The sequence below is a fragment of the Coturnix japonica genome, unplaced genomic scaffold (genome assembly GCF_001577835.2).
Source record: "Coturnix japonica isolate 7356 unplaced genomic scaffold, Coturnix japonica 2.1 chrUnrandom611, whole genome shotgun sequence".
Lineage (NCBI taxonomy): Eukaryota > Metazoa > Chordata > Aves > Galliformes > Phasianidae > Coturnix > Coturnix japonica.
Window position 1 is genome coordinate 7,853 of NW_015439984.1, and position 5,563 is coordinate 13,415.

Below are 5,563 nucleotides of genomic sequence, written 5' to 3' on the forward strand. Positions count from 1 at the left end.
AAGAGAAGATATATGGTGCCCGTTGCTGGGTCCTTAGTGGTGTCTAAACCAAACCTTAACAGGAGAAAAACTGCCACTGCCATTTGGTGTTCTTTCAATGAGGTGAAGCTTGCATTGAAGTGTGTCAGGAAAGCTTTCTGAGATCCCTTTCCCCCTAGTTTTTCTAGGCTTTTTGTTTTGCCTGTTTGAACAGAGAGCATGCTCTTAATTATCGGTTGTGTCCTTTGCCACGGGCATACCTTTGAAGCACAGGAGTTTTTTTTTGAAAGCTCCTCCTTCTTTGAGTGTCCTCGGATAAGCAAGTCTGCGAGAAATGCAGTATCTGGGAATGGCTTGTGCTGCTGCTTTCTGGATCCCTCCGTCTTACCTGTGGTTTTCCCTTGCAGGGCACAGTTCTCTGGCTGGGCCCAAGTCTGTGTCTCCTGCTACAAAGCTGCTCACGCTGCAGGAGGCACAGGCTCAGAGAAGCGGCCAGAGCAGCTCTCCCACTGCTACGTGGAGCAGCGACATCGAGGTGGAGGAAGGCCCCGCAGCTGTACCAGGGACCTTCCACACAGTCATTGATCTTCCCCCATCTAAAAAGGTATAAGGGACTCCCATTCAGCCCCTATCTCATTGGTCGGGTAGGGTTTTCAAAATTGGTTTATTTTTTTGTCCATTATATATAATATGAGCCTGCCAGCTCCTGCTGTCCTGTTCTGCTGTGGTAGACTTTACTCACATGCTCTGCATCTTGATGACATGGTTTGAGAGGAAATGTAGCCATCAGGCTTGAGGGCTGAGCTGTAGGAAATGGAAGCATCCCTCTGCTGTTTGAAACAGAGCGTGGTTTCTAAGCCTGTGTTTCAGCAGAAAGCAGGCAGTTGCAGGAATGGAGCAACTTAATTGGCAAGGGCTTTCAGTGCAAGCTCTTCCCCACCCTGCAACAGACTGACAAGGCATGCTCTGTTTTCTCTCTGTCAGACCCAAGTCTCCAGTAGGAGGGCAGAGTCAACCGCTGGCAGTTGGTGTTCACGCCTTGCTGCCTGCACAGAACATCCCATGTGGGCTGAAACACCAACCTGCAGAGCAGTGCCAGGGAGCCCTCTGAAGCAGAAGTCTTGGTCCTGGCAGGTAAGGGTGCAAGTCCAGCTTACAAAACACTGCTTGTCAGCAACACAGTTTGGACAGGGTCCTGGGCAACCTGATCTAGTAAATGTGTATGTTTGGTGGCCCTGCTAGGCAGGGGGGTTGGAACTACATGATGCTTGACGTCCCTTTCAACCCGGGTCATTCTGTGATTCTGTGATCTTGTGAATGTATGACACTAACCCCTGTGCATCTACTCCTTCCTAGGTGACTCGAGCCCTTGTCTATCCCAGCGACAAAGGGCATTTGATGATGACGCATCCTGTGCTTCCCTCAATGGAGAGCTCATGGGAAGCACAGGATGCTGCAGTTCAAGTGACAGCCTTCCATATGAAATCAGCAATGGAGAGAAGAACGTCATCATTGTGCAAGCTCTAATTCATCCCCATACCCTCCTGAAGCTGCCTGATCCTGACAAGCCTGCCAGACACTACAAGCACCAGCCAGGACTCTGACCCAGAGCTTTTCGAGGACAGCCCAGCCCAAGCACAGCCCGAGTGCCCCAACAGCGACACCACCATGCAGGCTCAGGTCAGCGTCACAGAGGAGAAGGCAAGCATCTCGGAGGAGGCTGTAGAATCAGGCCATGAGTCCCAGGCTCCGAGCAACAGCCTAGGCTCAGAACCACAATGTCCTTAACAACAGAGGATTGGTCCCATCTTAAAGCCTGGACCTCTCACGCCCTCCCTTGTTCCATTTGAATAAAAGCACGCTCGTGCTCAATCAACACCTTGACTGCATTCCGAGTCTTCATTCACAGAGATTGGGATGAGTGCAAGAAACATCAAGGCAGCTCAGCTTACAACGCTCCTGGCTGTGGGTATTGCTGGCGGCCCAGAGCTCTGGGTGTTCATTTTGTCCTGACTTTGGGATGCGCTGCAGCGAGAGCTCTGCTAACCATTTATTTATGGCCAGCAAACAAACCCCTAGCTTTCCTGGACATCTGCTCATGAAAACCCCTAAGCTTCCCGGCTGTGGCTCTGTCATGCTTTTTCCAGGCGCCTTTTGATGCTCTTGGACGCCCAGTGGCTCGCTCCCTAACACCTCTGTCCTCCCGCCTGTCCATCCCTGGCTCCAACCTGTGGAGCTGTCCCTAGCAGAATCAAATCTCCAGCCTCCATCATCGCTCTGCGGCAAGGAGTAAGCCTCAGCCCTAGAACAACATACACCGGGCAGTGACTGCTGCCTCTCCTCACCCTCCTAGACCCAAGTGTACTACGCTGTCGTGGAAGACAAAGCTTCACTGTCACATCCTCCATCCCCGCAGACATTTACCGGTAGGTGGCTCTTGCCAGAGAAAATTCAAGCCAGACAGACCTTTTCCTCAGCTACAGAACAATGACTCTTGAAGGGGGTTGTACGAAGCAGGCCTCCACGTCTCAGGCTCCGTGGCTAACGCAGATCTCTGAGACACTCTCGTCAGACAAGAGAATGAGTCCCATCTTTCCTCCAGACCTCACACCCCTTCCTTTTCCTATTGAATAAAGGCACGCTCGTGCTCAATCAGTAGCCTATGACTGATATTCTGAAGTCTCATTCGCAGAGATTGTGAATGACGTCAAGAAACAGCAAGGCAGCTCAGCTTGGCAACGCTCTCGGGCTGGTGGGGTTGCGTGCAGGGACACTGCTATACTCAACAGGGAAAGGCTTCCACTGCTTCCTAGCATGTAGCCAGCCCTGCTACTGATCTGTGGCCCAAGCCCTGAGGCGATTTTCCATTTGTTAACCTAAGTTCTGAAGCCAGCTTCTGCACTGTGTTTATGTGTTGACTGGTGAGAGGGGGGATGCACGTTGGTGAGAAGATGAGCATTGCTGGATCTGCCACGAGGTTCCCTTCTGCCTCTAAGAATATGTCCTAAGTAGGATGTGAAACACTGCTGCACTTTCCTCAATTGCACCGTGCTTGGAGGATCTTCAGTTCTTGCACATTCAGGATGTCTGTGCAGTGACTACGAAGGAAATTCTTCAAGTACTAGGAATTCATACCCACTCCAAAGTTGAACGGGTAAGTGTCATCTTTGTACAGAAACAGGCACGCCAACAGTCTGTCCTCACCACCAGAATTAATCTGAGAATAGACTGACAGCTCCTGTCCGTTCTGTCTAAAGTCAGGTTTCATTGTATAACATTTGGGAATTCGTTTTTTAAACCAGTTGGAAATTGTAAATTTATATTAGAGAAAGAATTTCACGCTCACTTTAAGCATCCTTGTGATCTTTTGATTTGTGGTGGTTTTGCAAGTAAAACTCGGGCGGCACATCTTCTTACTCGGTGAAAAGTTGCACTAAAAATCATGGAGAAAGTTACTGTAGGGTAAGCCAAAAAGCGCATTTAAATATGATAATATCTTCTGTTGGAGTTGTGGAGTTCTCAGACAACGGGGGCAGTGGGATGGTACACTAGATGCACGCCTACTGGTCCCATTGCTTTGAAAGATGCTGTAGAGCTGGAAAAAGTTTAACGAGAGCACCACAAATCTTGTTCTCGTTGTTCAGAGGGCAGGTATTCTCTGGCTTTAAAATGGAGGAAGTTATTACATCATTACATTACATTACATTATTGTTACATTATTACGCAACTTTACCAAATACCAATGAAAATGCTGAAATGTTTTACTCTTTCATTTTCACAAGCTCTTGTTTCAGAATTTCTATGGGAGTGATGTCAGTCATTGCTGAGTTGATGTTGAATGTGTACTGTCCATATGTGCTTGTTTCTGTTCCACAGCAGTCAGCAATGTGGTAACCTGGTAGATCAGCAGTAGTTTAGCGATTTCATCGGCTTGCTTTTATGGTCTCTTAAGGATGACTTGCCTCATGCTAAACAGAAATTGACGCCATAAGAACTGAGTCATCAAACTGTTTGCCCATTGGATCACTGTAAGAGAGAACATCAAAGAATATTTATAGTCATAGAGGTACAGAAATAGTTTCTGCTTTCTGTGCTGTCTTCTTACTTATCTTTCTCGTGATATCTCTCTAAATGCATTTTCAGATAACCTTATCTTACAGGGAAGCTGTTTGATGGCATTGTTTCTAAGGACCCTTTTGGAAGAGGAGCTCAGTCAGTCTTTTTTGACAGACTGTTTCAGCAATTGCTTCTGTTCACAGTCAGGGTTATGCCCAGAGACCTAACACAGTGAGCCTGAACTGCAGTCAGTCTTCCATAAATAATAATGAATGTGTTTTTATTTTTCTGTTGGCAGAGAGAGTTACAGTACTCCACTCCATTCCAGTGGATTGCAGGAGAGAATTGAAGGGGGAAAAAAAACACAAAGTAGAACTCAATGGGTTGAGATAGAATGATGTACTGAAGATAGAGAAAGGATAATAGTTATGATGAATGCAAAAGCAATTGCTCACCACCTACCAATCAGTGTCCAGTTAGCCTCCTAGTAGTGGAAGAGATTTACATGAAGTTCTACCCCCTTCAAAACTCCTTCCACAATATGTCATATAGTATGGAATATCCTTTGGCCAGTTTAAGTCAGCTGTCCTAGTTCTGTTCCTTCTCACTTCCTTGGGCTCTCAGCTGAGATTGACTGTGGCTCTGTACAACGCTGCCTGGCAGCAGCTGTAAGCATCACTGCGCTATCTCCATTGTTTCTCTAGAATGAAAACGTTGTATTGTATCAGACACTGAAGAAAATAATTCAGTCCCAGCTGAAGCTCAGACATCCTTCATTATCTTGTGCTTAGGATTCTTTCCCTACAGGAAATGTGAGATAATTATTGCTATTTGGTACTATGTTCTGTAGCTGAGCTGGATTTTGTTATCCTTGAAGAAGTATCTTCCTCTGAAAGGGGAGTAAAACATGATGCTCCTAATGAGCGGAGCAGAGACACAGATCTGATCTGAGTGTTGGTTTCAACATTTTTGTGATGCTCTTTGCTGCAGTTTGTATCTCGAGAGAAGCCCTTGTGGTGTCAGTCTGTTGTGTAACCTGCTCTAGTTTTGTGCCTCAAGGAAGAGTGATCCTTTAAACAAATGGTGGCTGTACAGAGGGTATGGGGTGAGATGCATTCCTCTGGCCCCATCCAATGGATTTTCTGTCACTGAAGTCTTGAAGCACAGGTTAGGTACTGGAAGGCTTGAATATTTCCTCACCAATAGGTTAGAGCTTGGCATTTTGTAAGCTGCTGGTATCTCTCAGTAAAGCAAATCATTACAGCACGAGCATTTTCCTAGGCATCTTATGAAATCCCTCTATCTAAAGAACCTTTCCCCACTGAAAAATAAAGCACATGCCCGAGGGATGAGACTGCATGTTCTCGTCCTGGGGTATATGGTCTGCATTATGCTGCGGTTTCGGACAAAGCACTATTTTTGTCTTCTCATCTAGGGTCTCGTCGCGGGCACTGTACCGCTACTGACACTCAATGCGCCATTCCTGGTGCACGGCGTCTGGGCCATGAGGGGGTGCAGCCCGCTCATC

The 5,563-nt window shown here is 47.1% G+C and overlaps 1 long non-coding RNA gene across 1 annotated transcript; it reads left to right on the forward strand.

Annotated features, from left to right (window-relative positions):
• Positions 1-1,021: 1,021 nt before the first annotated feature.
• Positions 1,022-1,857, forward strand: LOC107307464. Its single transcript, XR_001552414.2, has 2 exons — positions 1,022-1,113; positions 1,336-1,857. It is a non-coding gene; the product is annotated as an uncharacterized LOC107307464 (long non-coding RNA).
• Positions 1,858-5,563: the final 3,706 nt, after the last annotated feature.